Source organism: Ovis canadensis, chromosome 21, assembly GCF_042477335.2.
Source record: "Ovis canadensis isolate MfBH-ARS-UI-01 breed Bighorn chromosome 21, ARS-UI_OviCan_v2, whole genome shotgun sequence".
NCBI classification, from domain to species: Eukaryota; Metazoa; Chordata; class Mammalia; order Artiodactyla; family Bovidae; genus Ovis; species Ovis canadensis.
This window is the reverse complement of record NC_091265.1, coordinates 55128424-55146111: the sequence shown is the minus strand read 5'-3', so window position 1 is coordinate 55146111 and position 17688 is coordinate 55128424. Positions and strand designations below refer to the sequence as shown.

The window sequence follows — 17688 nt, the reverse complement described above, 5'->3', positions numbered from 1 at the left end:
AATTTTCCGCAGTTTGTTGTGGTCAACACAGTGAAAGGCTTTATCATAGTCATTGAAGCAGATGCAGATGATTTACTGGAATCCCCTTGCTTTTTCTATGGTCCAATGGATGTTGGCAATTTGACCTCTAGTTCATTGAACCAGTTTGTATATCTGGAAGTTCTCAGTTCATGTAGTATAAAGCTTAGCTTGAAGGATTTTGAGCATTACCTTGATAGTAAGTGAGATGAGCACAACTGCATGATAGGTTGAACATTCTTTGGAATTGCCTTTCTTTTGGATTGGAATGAAAACTGACCTTTTCCAGCACTGTGGCCACTGCTGCATTTTCCAAATTTGCTGTCATATTGAATGCAACACTGTTACAACCTCATTCTTTACGATGTTTTAAACAGCTCAGCTGGAATTCCATCACCTCCACTAGCTTTGCTTGTAGTGATGCTTCCTGAGGCCCATTTGACTTCATGCTCTAGTATATCTGGCTTTACATAAGTGACCCCAACATCATCTCTATCCGGGTCATTATGACCATTTTTGTACAGTTCTTCTGTGCATCCTTGTTACCTCTTCTTAATCTCATCTGCTTCTGTTACATCTTTGAGTTTTCTGTCCTTTATTGTGCCCATCTTTCCATTAAGTATTCCTATGGTATCTCCAATTTTCCTGAAAATACTATTTACTATTTTCCTGTATACTATTTACAATTTATTATTTTCCTCTAATTCTTGCACTTTTCACCTACTAAGACTTTCTTATCTCTCCTTGCTATTCTCTGGAAGTCTGCATTTCGTTGGGTATATCTTTCCCTTTCTTTTTTGCTATTTACTTCTCTTATTTTCTCAGCTGTTTTCAAGGCCTCCTCAGGCAACCACTTTGCCTTCTCACATTTGTTTTTCTTGGGGATGGTTTTGGTCACCACTTCCTGTACTATGTTACAAACCTTCATCCATAGTTCTTCAGGCTACCAGACCTAATCCCTTGAATCTATTTTTCATCTGCACTGTGTAATCATAAGGGATTTGATTTAGGTCATAGCTTAATGGTCTAGTGCTTTTCCTTACTTTCTTCATTTGAAGCCTGAATATTGCCTGCTTCTGCCTAAGCAATAGAACCAGATTACCACCCACCACTCCCAGTGGGTATGGAACAACAACAACAGCAAAAAAAAAACAAACAAACAAAAACAATTTGAGGACTATACAGTGTAAGTGAGAAATAATTAAATTATTTAATTTAAGAGACTAGATCTGATAGACAGAGTGCGTGACGAAATATGGACGGAGGTTTGTGACACTGTACAGGAGACAGGGATCAAGATCATCCCCATGGAAAAGAAATGCAAAAAAGCAAAATGGCTGTCTGAGGAGACCTTACAAATACCCGTGAAAAGAAGATAAGTGAAAGCAAAGGAGAAAAGGAAAGATAAAAGCATCTGAATGCAGATTTCCAAAGAATAGCAGGGAGAGATAAGAAAGCCTTCCTCAGTGATCTATGCAAATAATAGAGGAAAACAACAGAATGGGAAAGACTAGAGATCTCGTCAAGAAAATTAGAGATACCAGGGGAATATTTCATGCAAAGATGGGCTTTATAAAAGACAGAAAGAGTATACCTAACAGAAGCAGAAGATATTAAGAAGAGGTGGCAAGAATACACAGAAGAACTGTACAAAAAAGATCTTCACAGCCCTGATAAACACAATGGTGTGATCACTGAACTAAAGCCAGACATCCTGGAATGTGAAGTCAAGTGGGGCTTAGAAAGCATCACTACGAACAAAGCTAGTGGAGGTGATGGAATTCTAGTTGAGCTATTTCAAATCCTAAAAGATGATGCTGTGAAAGTGCTGAACTCAATATACCAGCAAATTTGGAAACTCAGCAGTGGCCACAGGTCTGGAAAAAGTCAGTTTTCATTCCAATCCCAAAGAAAGGTAATGCCAAAGAATGCTCAAACTTCTGCACAAGTGCACTTATCTCACATGCTAGTAAAGTAATGCTCAAAATTCTCCAAGCCAGGCTTGAGCACTAAGTGAATCGTGAACTTCCAGATGTTCAAGCTGGTTTTAGAAAAGGCAGAGGAACCAGATATCAAATTTCCCACATCCACTGGATCATCGAAAAAGCAAGAGAGTTCCAGAAAAACATCTATTTCTGCTTTATTGACTATGCCAAAGCCTTTGACTGTGTAGATCACAATAAAATGTGGAAAGTTCTGAAAGAGATGAGAATACAGACCACTTGAACTGCCTCTTGAGAAACTTGTATGCAGGTCAGGAAGCAACAGTTAGAACTGGACATGGAACAACAGACTGGTTCCAAATAGGAAAAGGAGTACATCAAGGCTGTGTATTGTCACCCTGCTTATTTAACTTATATGCAGAATACATAATGAGAAACACTGGGCTCGAAGAAGCACAAGCTGGAATCAAGATTGCTGGGAGAAATATCAATAACCTCAGATATGCAGATGACACCACCCTTATGGCAGAAAGTGAGGAGGACCTAAAAAACCTTTTGATGAAAGTAAAAGAGGAGAGTGAAAAAGTTGGCTTTAAGCTCAACATTCTGAAAACGAGGATCATGGCATCTGGTCCCCTCACTTCATGGGAAATAGATGGGGAAAGAGTGGCTGACTTTATATTTAGGGGCTCCAAAATCACTGCAGATGGTGACTGCAGCCATGAATTTAAAAGGCGCTTACTCCTTGGAAGGTAAGTTATTACCAACCTAGACAGCATATTGAAAAGCAGAAACATTACTATGTCAACAAAGGTCCATGTAGTCAAGGCTATGGTTTCTCCAGTGGTCATGTATAGATGTGAGAGTTGGACTATAAAGAAAGCTGAACCCCGAAGAATTGATGCTTTTGAACTGCAAGGAGATCGACCCAGTCCATCCTAAAGGAAATCAGTCCTGAATGTTCATTGGAAGGACTGATGCTGAAGCTGAAACTCCAATATTTTGGCCACCTGATGTGAAGAGCTGACTCATTTGAAAAGACCCTGATGTTAGGAAAGATGGAGGGCAGGAGGAGAAGGGGATGACAGAGGATAAGATGGTTGAGTGGCATCACCAACTCAATGGACATGAGTATGTGTGGACTCCAGGAGTTGGTGATGGACAAGGAGGCCTTGCGTGCTGCCATTCATGGGCTCACAAAGAGCTGATCACAACTGAGCAACTGAACTGAACTGAACTGAAGTTATTGCATACAGTGTCAGATTTCTTTCCTTTTTTTTTTTTTTTTCTTTTGGTTTTCTTTGGTTTTGTTTTTTGATGGGCAGGATTTTTGTTTTTCCTTTAGAAGTTATTCTACTCTGAATGTAGAGTCATAAGTCTGAATTTTAAAGCCACTTAAGTAATGTGTCATTATATGTAGTTAGTCAACAACTTGATGCAATTAAATTTATTAGTCTTTGTTCTCAGTTTGTTCAGTTCATTTCAGTCCTTCAGTTGTGTCTGTCTCTTTTCAATGCCATAGACTGCAGTATACCAAGCTTCCCTATCCATCATCAACTCCTGGAGCCTTCTCAAGCTCATGTCCATCGATTTGGTGATGCAATCCAACCATCTCATCCTCTGTCTTCCGCTTCTCCTCTTGCCTTCAATCTTTCCTAATATCAGGGTCTATTCCAATGAGTCAGCATGTTTAGTATGCATTCAGACTCTTTTCAAATCAGCCAACATGAATTAAATTCCTCTCTGTCAGCACTGCACTCCCAACTGTAGGCCAGAAACAAAAAAGTGCAGAGACTGAAGGCTGATTCCAGCACATTGCTGGGGAGATTTTGCTCCCTCTTTTTTTTTCTGGAAAAAAAAAAAGTGGTTAACATTAAAATCAGTAGATTGTACATAAATAATCCAAACTACTGACTCTCTTGAAAACATGGCCAACTGGCTTGCTTTATAGTATGGGTGAAGTAGAGGAAAGGCTGCTCTCAGTGGTAAGGCCTGTGCTGCCCAGATTCCAATATGACCACCTAGTCCTAGTATCAAATCTCCTGCCTCCTGGGGCCATGAGTTTGTGAGCACTAGACTTCTAGCTCTCTTTAGATAAAGACTACTTTTGCCTTGATCAACTTTGACTTTGAAGCCTTTAACCCAGAACCTAGCACATAGTTCTTCCTTGTACACTTGTTGGATGATATAAAGTATCTTGTGGATGCGTATGACATGTATTCTAATTAATGGAAATACTGGTCTACCCTAAATCTTTGATGCAGCCTGGCATCATAGGTGCCCCTGATGTCTGCCATTAGACCCACTAACTAAAGCCAGTTGTATGTCCCTGGGCTGTCCCTGAAGTCTTCACTTTGCCATTTGAAAATTTATCCTCCTAGCAATATCCTCTCCCATGAAGACAGCAATGCCTATCTCATCAAGTGGCTAAGAAGATGACATGAAATCATGAGTGTCCAACATGGCCCATAGTATCCATTTTCATGATCTTAGCAGTTTTTTCTCCAAGTAGGCAAGATTCTCTGTCTTCTTAGATGTCCATGAAGATCAGTTTGATTTTCCAGCCAAGCTTCAAGGAAGAGATTACAGTTCAATTCTCTGTATTTTGAGAAGCTTAAAATGTCACTCGCCAAAGACACTGATGAAGGTAAAGATTTTATCGAGAGCTTTGTGTTTTTTTCAGATCTTTTAGTCACCTAAAGGGGAAAACTTGGGTATGTCAGAACATATATAACTAGGGGCTCCTGATCACCACTGCATGCTAAGAACCAAAACTTCCCTGAGAACCTTGATCCAGGAAAGAAGCATGAAGTGGCTTATGCTCCTCGGGCTGGTGGCCTTCTCAGAGTGCATAGTCAAGTAAGTATGGGGACTGTAAGTCTCATCATATTACTTTCTCGGATTTTTTTTTTTTCATCTGATTATTCTTCCACCCATCATGTTTAGGAAGGAATCGAATATTTCCCTAAGAGTCTTAAAGCTCCACTCTTACTTATTGATAAATAACTTGCTATAGGAACTGTGGATCCCAAAGTCTTGGTGTAGATTTGGGTTGCACAAATCTTGGGGCCCAGTCATGTCATGACCTGTTGAAAATGCAACTCCTTGCAACAGTTCAGTGCACAGTCTATGCTAATGTCGATGTGGAATAGCATTTTCTACATTTTGTTCAACATGTCCTCTTTTTTCCCTGTCTATTTCAGTGTGTATATGCCTATGTCTGCATCTCTGTATTACTGTCATTTATCTCTCCATCTCTTTGGAAGTCACTGGGAGTGTATTTCTCTTTGTGTTGTTTTCTTTTAGTTTTTCACTTGACTGGTCCTTCCTTCTTAAGCTTCTGAATTTCCCTTACTTGTTCCCTATATCTTGGGTTCTTCTTTCAACTCTCTCTTCTCTTTCAACTGGGAGAAAATTTCACTGTTTCATATATACTGTTTTATGTCTGATAAGCAGTGTGACCACAGCCAACTCAGAAACCTCTTGCTTTTCAAATTGCTCTCTTGTAAAAGAGGATAAGAGTCCCCCTTTTATGTCCTTCCTTGAGGTTCTATGAGAAGAAATAAGTGGGATGGCAAAAGCAATGCTAATGGCTGTCATTGTTAAGACTTCCTATTTATCAGGTACCTTATATCCATCACTTCACTTATCCCCAAGATATTCTAATTGGAGGGTTTGTATTGTTACATTCCACCATTTCACGGAACCAGAAACTGAGACACCACATGGTCATATGGCTTACACAAGACTGCAGAACAGAACCTGTATTCAAATCTATGCCTTTGTCAATGTATATGCAACAAATGCTGATGATAATGTGCCTCATAAAAATGGTTAGAAAAGAAACAGGAAAATTACAATGACAGTTATATCTTACTTAACACTGACAGCTAATTGTAGCATCTTCTTTGTTTTCCTTGTCAAATGCTCAGCGAAAGAATACCTCTAAGGAGAGTGAAGACCATGAGAAAAACCCTCAGTGGAAAAAACATGTTGAACAATTTCCTGAAGGAGCATGCTTACAGACTGTCCCAGATTTCTTTTCGTGGCTCAAATCTAACTATTCACCCGCTGAGAAACATCAAGGATGTGAGTATTTTGGGAAGATGGTGCTCCACAGTGCCCCTTGGTTCTCTAGCCTAGCACTGGGCTTTATCTGGAGGTGCCAGGTTGGATGTTGGGGTTGGAGTTCCTGCAGGAGGCAGAGACACTGGAAAACAGGGACCCCGCCCAGAGGAGAAGGCACTCTCATCCTCAACTGTTTGTCTTTGTGACTGGGCCTGGCAATTACCAGGTGGCAGGTAAATATCCATTTCTGTGTCAAAGATGTATCATTAATTTGAGGGTGATTGTTCCTTCTGAAAGAAGTGAGCCCCTCAGTTACAGAAAAAGAGTGAGCCATCACTGATCAAAAGGTAGAACCAACTGCAAAGCAATTGTGAATCCCCAGGTAGAGGAATTCAGTTTTCACAGATGCAAGAAAGACAGCAGTAAAAAGTTACTGAACCTGTATTCCTTGTACGGCCATAAGAATCACTGTGGTTTCTGTTTTTAGATTAGAAAAAGGGCTTATTTTGTCTTCAAGATGTCTTCAAGAGTGTCCATGCCAGCCTGAGAAATAGGCAAAGAGTAAATACCTGTCAAATGAAAGGTTCACCTGTGTAGTGTTGATTAGATGTGGCATGAGTTTAGAGGGAGTGGCTGGGGTTGAACAAAAGGACCTCCTGGAGAAGGGGGTGCTAAGGCTCGGTTTGAAGAGACTACAGAGCTTCTCAAATGAAGGCACCAGGACTTCCCTGGGTGTCCAGTGGTCCTGGAGGCCCAGTGGTTATGCCTCTGGGCTTCCCATGCAGGAGGTACCACTTCAACACCTGGTTATACAGTCAGTATTCTGCATACAATGTAGCACAGGAAAAATATATCAAATGCAGTTACCTCTATGACCAAAGTCTGTGAGCTTCACAGTAGTTAGACAGTGATCTCAAGAGATATGTGACCCCCAGAGGGAGGCATCTCTGTGGGAATAGAGGGTAGCCAGTCCTGCCCTAACCCACTCCCTCTTTTTCCCTGTAGATGCTCTACGTGGGTAACATCACCATTGGAACACCCCCACAGGGATTCCAGGTTGTCTTTGACATAGGTTCATCTGGCTTGTGGGTGCCCTTTGTCTCTTGCACCATGCCAGCCTGTTGTGAGTACAGACACCCCATACCCGGACCATCCTTCACTTGCCCTGCCGCCCTGTTTCTACCCTTGGCACCTGATGACACTCATCTCTTGTGTCTGCAGCTACACAGGTTAGGTTCAAACATCTTAAGTCTTCCACCTTCCGGATTACCAATAAGACCTTCAGCATTGCCTATGGATCTGGGAGAATGAAAGGAGTTGTTCATGACACAGTTTGGGTAACAGTGTAACCAATGCTGAGGCAGGACTGGCTATGAAGTGACCACTGCTTGCAAAATAGATGCAGGACTATCTGGCAGGACCCTTCCAGCCTAACTTCCATAGATATTGGCCATCTTATCCACAGGATCATGTCTCTGGGGAGGCAGTGCCCATGGTGGAACATGAGTAAACAAATTAGCTAACCCAGAAAGTGGCTTGAGGTGTGGACTTGCAGCTCTTCTGCCCATGAGCAGTTCGAGGTTCATTTTGCTGGGAGTGAGAAGAAGGGATAAAAGCACCCACTTTTATATTCACAGACCATACCAGGCACTTTCAGGTGATAACTGGTTTAATCCTGCAACAACCCCACACAGCAGTTACTCTGATTAGCTCATGAGACATATGAGGAAACTGAGGTGCAGACAGAAAGTGCCTTGCTGAGGGCACACATGTGGTAAAAGGTGGAGTTAGGTTGGCTTTTCAGGACTGAATTTGCTGCGGGGTGTTTGGGGACAGGATAAAACCGATCTGGGGACCCTGGAGGCAGTCAAGTGCTTCAGGTATCCAGAGTGGGAAACTGGGGTCCTGGGAAGTCAAGGGGTCTGATAAATGAGTTCTCACTCTAGAGAACCCTTGAGAGTCTAATAATCCTATGGCCTGCCTCCCTAATGTACTTGAGTATGTCCCCTCTCTTTCTTTCTCTCTCATACAGACTCACATAAATACACACATATCCCCAAAAGTGAATTCCTCAGGCAGTAATTTCATAGAACCCTGCAAGCAGGATTGTGTTTTCAGCTTCTGTCTTCTTGGACAGATGCAGAATCCACAGTACATTACAGAGAATGCAGTCCATTCTTGTCATTAGGTCACAGTGCTGCCGAAGAGAAGGCTATCTTGCTCTCCACTCAGTTTGTCCACAAGGGGGCACCAATGGGTCCTGGCCTGACTCTTGGTTTCCTCACCTGGACAGAAACCATAAGGCCAATTTGACTCACTCAGGTGGTGTTTTTCAGAGGGGCAGATGTTTTAAAATTCATAGCCTCTCTCAAATGGAATCCAAATTCCCCTCCCAGCTTGGTCTAACTGTCTGAGGTCCACCAAAGACACAGCCAAGCATCCATTCTTCTTTGAGGATCTAACAGCAATGTACCCCACCTAGCCCCACTTCACGTATCTATAAGTGGGAACACTCTTCTCTCCCACAGATTGGGTACCTTGTAAGTGCTGACCACCTGTTCAGTCTAGGCATGGCGGAATATGGGTTTGAGGGTATACCTTTTGATGGCATCTTGGGCTTGAACTACCCCAACATATCTTTCACTGGAGCCATCCCTATCTTTGACAAACTGAAGAATCAAGGTGCCATTTCTGAGCCTGTTTTTGTCTTCTACTTGAGCAAGTAAGTCTGAGATGGACAATCCCTTTCTCCAAATTAGCTGTAAGATGCTTTTAGTTGCATGAAAATTATAGAACACTTGATAAAGTAGTATCCTGAGAGATAATCTAACCCAGGTTAACTATGGACCCAGGGCCCTACCTGGCCTCACCGCTGGCTTTTATAAATAAACGTTTATTGGAACACAACCCTACTCCTGGGCTCAAGATCAGTAACTTGGTCTAGGGCAGTGAGTGAGAAGGAAGGCTAATGGAAGGCAACCGGAAACAAGTTGAAGGAAAAGCATTAGCATTTGCTTATGAATTTGATAAGGAAGGAAGGAGAAGGATGTTGGATATCTTCCCTTCCTCATTAGCATATCACTCCAGCTACCCAGTTTGTAGGAGCCAGTGAGAAATGAAAGTGTGGGACACAAAAGTGTGGGATGCCTTGTTCAAGAAATATTAGGCATTTCAAGACAGGGAGAGCACAGGTGGGATCCCTTCTGAGTTCGGGGCCCTTTGGATAGTAGAGGTCTCAGGCCAGTGGAGCCAACTCTGAGTGACCTGAACCCACACCCTTAGAATTCCTACGACTTGATTTTATTGAAAAATGACAGCGTGGAAAAGGGGAAGCCAAAACCTTCAGCACCCTGTCCTCTGAGGGTGTCTGAGCACTCAGGTCGCTGTAGGCCCAGGGCGTCTTCAGAAGACATAGTGGGTGAAGCCCAGCCAAGTGCTTCAGCTTCTAACCTCCTCTGTGCCACTCATTAGCTGGTAATAGGGCTCAGTCTGGATCTCAATCACTCCTAGAGTCAATTTCTGCATCTCTACGTGGGGACTGTACTAGGGCCTTGATGGGTAGACAAGCGCAGCTCTCAGACAGTGCTGTTGTTACTGTCCTCCAAGGATCTCCCCCTCACTTCTCTCTACAGAGACAAGTGGGAGGGCAGTGTGGTGATGTTTGGTGGGGTGGACAAACGCTACTACAAGGGAGAGCTCAACTGGGTACCATTGATCCAAGCAGGTGACTGGATTGTACACATGGACTGGTAAGCCTCTCCCTCTCAGGGTCAGCCCAAGTGATGTTTCCACTACTGTTCGTGGACACAGGCAGACACACACAAATGCATTCTCAGACACACAGTCACACAGACATATACACCACCAACAATGATACAGACAGATACACAGACACATGGAAACACACAAGCAGACACATATAAACAAACAGAGACACATATAAACATGCATAGCTAGTCAGAGACACACAAGCACTCACAGAGACACATGCAAACACATAAAGAAACAAACACAAGCACATAAATACACAAACAACCATGGGTTCATAATCCCCAGGTATTCTGACCAGGGCTCTGACAAGGGTCCTAAAAGGGACCAGAGAGGTCTGTGCAGATGGGAAAGGCCTGCACCCACTGCCTTTTGAGGTGGGGAGCATGGTTAGAGGACTCTACAGTGTGGTGAACAGAGGATTAGGGAGAATTTCTCCAGCTTGAACAGATTTATGATAAGATGACCGACTGTCCAGGGCTATCTAAGACATAGGAAGTGCTCAGTACAGATAAATGTCAGTTAAAAATTGGGACAGTCCTGAGAAAATGGGGGAAACTGGTTTTCTTAGGGAGCAGCTACCCAGCAGGGGAGAGAGGATGGCTGCAGTCTTAAGACATGAAAGCAAATAATAAAAAAGACACCCCTGGTTCTTGGGCACACAGTGGGACAGGGGCCATAACAGAGAATCAAGAAGGTGGGATCCAGGAGTGACCTGAGGGCAAGAGGCACAATTGATAGGATTCTGTGTGATACTCTCAGACAAAAGCTGACCTGTCCTTTGGAGTTTCTGTGGGCTAGTCATGTATTTCCTGGGCAGGGTCTCAGCTGGTTATAGGAGCAGTGCTGGGAGACACCCTCTCCCAGAGGAGCCCCTCTCTCCCCCTACTATGAGAATCTGCTGCCCCTGCGAATCTCCGTCTTCACACTATGTGAGACCCGTTATTTTTTCCCCACCATGTACAGCTCTCCGTAGGTTTTTGTTTTCTCAGTCTTCATTCACTCAGTGAACAGATAAGCATTGGGCATCCACTGTGTGCCAGGCACTTTAGGGAAGCAAGGAGAATAAAACACGCTCTCACATCTAAGAAGGCAGATGTACATGAAGTGACTCACCCACATAGTGAATTGTGACTTTGGAACATGCTAGACATGAGGAGGCGAAGGCAATGGCAACCCACTCCAGTACTCTTGCTTGGAAATTCGCAGATTCAGTGGAGCGTGGTGGTCTGCCTCTATGAGGTCGCAAAGAATTGGACATGACTGAAGTTTGAGTTAGCAGCAGTAGCAGCAGCAGACATGAGGAAGGGTCTACAGAGAGTGACCAAGACAGGAGACTGATAAACACCGGGGGAAAGACTTCTTGGAAACAATACAATTAAGCTGGAATCTGGAAGATGAGAAGAAATTTGCTAGTCAAAGGAGACTGAAGTCTTTTAGGAAGGAAGGCCAGCTTGTGTCAAGGTTCAAAATATCGTAGTTTATTCCAGTACTGCATTTGAGAATGTCAAGAAAGGTGCTGTATCGAGAGCAAAGGAAAAGAGGGCGAGAGATGAAGGGCTGTTTAGGAGACAGTCGGGAAGGGGACAACTCTGGGGTGACACAGAGTGACCTTGATGCCTGCTTTCTTCCACTGTCTCTCAGCATCTCCATGAAAAGAGAAGCTATTGCCTGTTCTGGTGTCTGCTAGGCAGTTTTTGACACCAGAGCAGCATTTATCGAAGGCCCAGGAACACTGGTCAATAACATCCAGAAGCTGATCAGCACCACTCCACAGGGTTCCAAGATGAAGGATCATGCCCCAGGATCACTCCCAGTCTCCACACACAACAAGAATCTCATGGCCAACTTCTCTCCCTCTCTAACAGCACTACGTTTCATGTTCTGTGGTCAATACCTTGCCCTCTATTATCTTCACCATCAATGGTATCAACTACCCAGTGCCATGTCCTACATCTTCAAGGTGAGGGGACAACACTGAGAGTTGGTTCTCAAATTGGAGCTTGCAGGAACCCTTGGGCTGCTGCTGGGAGGAGCACACACTCTGGAGGCCATGTCACACCATTGCAGATGCTGCTGAGCCCTGTGGCTGGGCCAGTGCCTCCCACAAAACCAATCACTTGAGAGTAAAGGGCAGTGTGGGACACTGATCTTCCTGAAATAATGTGGAGAGGCCACACAATATGGCATGGTGGGAGTCAGGGAGAGGGGAACACTGAGGTCCTCAGTCCTCAAAGAACTTCAATTCAGTCTGAACTCGTAGGTTCCTGAACATGAAATTCAGCACTAGCAGTCCCTGAAATAGCCCATATTACAAGGAGAATGGCTGGGGACAGTCCCAGTGTGCCCTCCCAGCATAAGTTAACAGTCTCCCTTCCCTTCTCAGTGTTTTCCTGGTTTCGATAATAAATTACATGGTCAGCCTAGTATTTGGCTGAATCTTTTCCTTGCTCTTGCTAGGTGCCTACTTTGTGAGTTGGGGTACCCGACCCCTCTGTGGGGAGGTTGGATGCTAATGTGATTAAAGGGTACACAGTGACTGCTCAGCTCCAGCACAGGGTGGAGGCTTCATGTCAGCTCCCAGCGGGACATCAGAGTAGACTGATGGGCTCAAAGAAGGCTTTGACAAAAAGAGGGAATTTCAGGCATTCTAAAACCACAAACTCATTGAGCCATATGGAGGGTTGCTTGGTTCTGGGCAAAACTGCAATGGATTCCATGCAAATGGCATGTTAAGGTGGTCTGCACGGTGATGGAATTGCTGTTGAGCTATTTCAAACCTTAAAAGATGATACTGCACTCAATATGCTAGCAAATTTTGAAAACTCAGCAGTGGCCACAGGAATGAAAAGGTTGTTTCATTGCAATCCCAAAAAAAGGTGATTTCAAAGAATGTTCATCTGCCACACAGTTGCACTCATTTCACATGCTACCAAAGTAGTTTCTCCAGGCAAGTCTTCAGCAGTACATGAACTGTGAAATTCCATATGTTCAAGCTAGATTTAGAAAAGACAGAGGAACCAGAGATCAAGTTGCCATCATCCATTGGATTTTCAAAAAAGCAAGAGAATTCCAGAAAGATATCTACTTCTGCTTTATTGACCATGCAAAAGCCTTTGACTGTGTGGATCACAACCAACTGTGGAAATTTTACAGAGACTGGAATACCAGACCATTTTATCTGCCTTCTAAGAAATCTATGCAGGTCAAGAAGCAACAGTTAGAACTGAACATGGAACAGCAGACTGCTTCCAAATCAGGAAAGGAGTATGTCAAGGTTGTATATTGTCACCCTGCTTATTTAAATTATATGCTGAGTACATTATGTGAAATGCCCAACTGGATGAAGCACAAGCTGGAATCACAGTTGCTAGGAGAATTATCAATAACTTCAGATATGCAGAAGATACTACCCTCATGACAGAATGTGAAGAGAATCTAAAGAGCCTCTTGAGGAAAGTGAAAGAGGAGAGTGAAACATTTGGCTTAAACTCCACAACAGAAAATGAAGATCATGGCATTTTGTCCCGTCACTTCATGGCAAATAGATCAGGAAGCAATGGAAACAGAGAGAGACTTTATTTTGGGGGGCTCTGAAATCAGTGCAAATGATGACTGCACCCATGAAACTAAAACATGCTTGCTTGTTTAAAGAAAAGCTATGAAAACCTAGCAGCATTTTTAAAAGCAGAGATATTACTTTGCAGAAAAAAGGTCAGTATAATGAAAGCTATGCTTTTTCCAGTTGTCATGTATGGATGTGACAGTTGTACCATAAAGAATGGTGACCAATGAAGAATTGATGGTTTTGAACTGTGGTGTTGGACAAGACTCTTGAGAGTCCCTTCGACTACAAGGAGATCCAACAAGTCAATGCTAAAGGAAATCAATCTTGAATATTCATTGGAAGGAGCAATGTTGAAGCTGAAGCTGAAGCTCCAATACTTTGGCCAACTGATGTGAAGAAATTACTCATTAGAAAAGATCCTATTACTGGGAAAGATTGAAGGCAGGAGGAGAAGAGGATGATGGAGGATGAGAAGGCTGGATGGCGTCACCAACTCGATGGACATGAGTTAGAGCCAGCTCGAGGAGTTGGTGAAGGACACGGAAGCCTGGTGTGCTGCAGTCCAAGGGGTTGCAAAGAGTCAGACATGACTGAGCAACTGAAATGAACTGAACATACCCCATAGCAAATGCTAGTGGTAATTGTCATGCTTCTCCTGCAAATCAGGGCTCCCCAAGGCCCCAGTACATATCCCTAGTCAAGTCTGCACCCATGCACAGAGCCTAGCATCCACAAGGCATTTAGTGAGTTCTGATTGCAGGGGGATCTCCATTTTGGTAGACATAGAGGGGCAAAGGCCACATTTATCCTCCTGTCTCAAACAGCTTGAAAGAAGAGATAAATGAAAGAACAGTTTTTTACATCAAACGTCAGGCAGCAGAATATCGATTCCTGAGGTGGTGAGGAAGCAAGGTGAACTCTACAATTGCCCCAACTCTAGAAATAGTTTCCAACACATACATGGAAGGGCTATCTAGGCAGAGACAAATGGGCACCTCAAGAAGAGAGATTTTAGACTCTAGATCGTTAGGGTTCACAGGAGAGAGCTACACACAGAGAACTGTGGCTGTGTACAGGTGATACCCCTTCAGTTTACAGCAGAGAGTTGATACTACTGGTCAGGATTATAGGGAACAATCCTTGAGTTTCAAATTGAGCCAAGTCTAATGGTGTCCCCACCCACCAGAGTGGAAATTACTAATAATTCCCATGACATCAGTATGTCCTTGAAGACAATATTGACTTACTAGTGGGGAATAGAAAACCTGGTCTAAAGGCTAGTCTCATATCAGCTAAAAAAATTGAACAGGAAGCCTTCAAAAATACAATTATTTCCAAGGTATTAATAGTGTTTGCAAGCAGTGCCAGGAATAATCTATAAAAATTTAAAAATATCCAGCATCCAAAGGGTAAAATTTACCATATCCAAAACCCAATTTAAAATTTCCATATGAATTGTGAAAATAGTTGTCCTAGGTCAATCACAGTATTGTAAAGTAATTATCCTCTAGTTAACAAAAATACATAAATTTAAAAAGAAAAAAAAAACATTTCTGATGTACAAAGGAGTAAGAAAATATCCATAATGAGAGAAAAAATCAATTAGTAAAAACACAGCTAAAATATACATTACCTAATTAGCAGGGAAGGACATTAAAATGCTTACTACATCAGTAATCCTTATATTCCTGGAGCTGAAGAATATTGAGTATGTTAAATAGAGACATGGAAAATAGGAATGAAAAGACTGTGGGAAAAAATAACTGTGCATCACAGAAATTTGAAACAACTTTAAAAATACTAAAATATATGTAAATGGAATCTTACAGGAAGTGAAAGAAGGAGAATAGAGAAAAGAACTTCATAATTACTGGCTGAAAAAGTTCCAGATACGATGAAAATTTTACACCCATTTAGACAGAAGGTCAGTTAATTCAAGGACAAGAAATAGGACAAGTATTCAAAGGTGCATGATAATTCATTGTTTAAAACAATCAACCAAAGAAATGTAACCAGAAGGGAAAACAGACACAGCAGAACAAAAGAGGGGAAAGACAGCAGATTAGGCATGTGAAACAATGTTAGCCAGAGGACACTGGCACCACATCTTAAAATGCTGAGAGAAATATAATTGAGTCAGAACTCTATACCCAAGAAAAATACATATCAAAAACAAGACAAAATACTTTCTCAGACGTACAACAACTATAAAACTTCATCACCACCAACAGACCAATGTAACAAGAAGTGAGTTTTAAAAGGCCTCAAACGTGAGATCTCCATAATTCTAGCCATCTCAGTCCTTCAGAAGACCTTGATAAAGACAAACAAATACTAAAGTAGAGATAGTCATTGTGTTTGTACCCACTTCTAGAAAGTGTTACTGACTCCTCAGTACTGCATCTTGCAATGCTGGTGGACTAGATGGAGAAGTGATATGAACAGAAATATGGAAGGTGAGACAGGTAGGTCAGAATGTGAGGTGACAAAGACAAGGTATTTAGAAGCTGAAGAATTGAGAGAGATTTGGGACCTGAGTTGGAAAAGCAGTTTTCAAACCAAATTGGGTCCTGTGATATGTATAATCCTCACTTCAGTCCTTAGATCTCTACTGAGAGGTCTGGCTTTTTTTCTGGAGCACAGTTCAAGTCCATCTAGTGTTTCTCATTGCTGTCCTGTCCTGGCTCCCACACTGTGCTCAGCCATTCAGCCTAATCCATTCAGAAAAGGTTCCTTCTTTAAGGTAGGCGATGCAGGCTACCTACAAATGATCTATTCTCTGCTTATCTTTCAAAACTGAAAATAGTTTGTTATATAGCCATGAGCCCAGTATCTACAGGACTGCATTTCCTGCCCACTTGTGCTCTTACTCATGACAGGTGACTTAGAGATACAAACAGATCTGTAAGAGCAATTTCTTGGAAGACTGCTTTCAAGGAGCTGATTTAGCTGAGAGATGGTACTCTTTCCTTCTCAATCTACTTCCTAACTGTTGTCTGTATTTTAGCTGTGATGGCTGGAACTCCTGCAGTTGTACTGGACAATAATGTAACATTGGAGATGGATACCACCCAAGCTCTGGCTGGCTGAACTTCAGCTTTGTTTCAGTAGGAGAGAAAAATCAGGCTTATCTTGCTAAAGTTATACTTGTTTTAGTTTTTTGCAATGTGCATCGAAACAATCCTGATACTACCATGTGTTTAATATGATATAACCTTATTATATTGTTGGGTTTAATGAATATGTTTATATTTTACATTTCTCTAATTTTTATTTGCAAATTGATTCATCAGCCATTATATCTAAATTGTATAAATGCAAAATTATGATTATAAGCATGTGTGTCTTTAGATTTTTAATTTTTATACTCTCTTATCTTCTTTCCTTTCTTCTTTTCTCCATATTTGGACAGCCTGGGGGCATGTCCTCTCTTATAAACTCATCCATATCCATATCTGCAGGCCAAAACAGACCGAGAGCTGTTTGGGGAGAACCAAAGAAGAATGAATACAGGAATATGAATGAAGAGTGGTGGCCCTTGTTACTCATCATGAATGTTCTGAAGTAGGATCATATTCCCCTGTGCTTCTGTGTGCCCACCACCCCCAAGTTTGCCATGAACATGGAAGATACTTTGGTCAGTGGAATTTGAATAGAGGTGATATCTCACTTCCAAACTGAAGCATTATTTTCTGTTCCACTAGCAGATGTAATGACAGGAGCTGGAGCAGCTATGTTAGAGCAGAAGTAACTAGCACAGTGGAAGATATGACAAGAAAGAAGTGGACCCTCATCTCTGTGGAGATACCTGCACTAACATTATATGAAAGAGAGTTGAAATTGTATTGTATTTAAGATAATGTTATTTAGGGTTTTATTGCAGTCGTTGAAGCTGTAATCTAACCCTCATAATAGAATAACTGACCTTTGTGTTAGCCTTGTTTTGGCATGAGGGTCTGAACGAGACAATATCTACTGACGAATAATTACAAGTGAGTCAAGTGACAGCCCTGCCCTCTGGGAGCTGTGCTCTAGTGTGGGATTCAGAAACTGAAGCAGGAACAAAGCCACATGGCAGGACAGCTTAAAGATCCTGTAGGAACCCTTGGGAGGGGAACCTCAATCAGTCCTGATCTCAGGAGGTTGCTTGAAGCAGGGGCAATCCTCTATCTGTCTCTTCATAAATAGGCCATGGTGCCAAGTTTCATGTAAAAGTTATTTATTTCAAATTTCTTTCAGAGTGTTTTCCCTTTTGCTCCAATGCTTAAGACCTGGTTTGGGAAGATTGCAAATGCCCCAGGGCAACTAAGCCTGTGGGCCACA

At 42.4% G+C, this 17688-nt stretch overlaps 1 pseudogene; it reads left to right on the top strand.

Moving 5' to 3' along the window:
- The first annotated feature begins 4767 nt into the window (after window positions 1-4767).
- On the top strand, window positions 4768-11764 carry LOC138426654 (pregnancy-associated glycoprotein 1-like; annotated as a pseudogene).
- Window positions 11765-17688: the final 5924 nt, after the last annotated feature.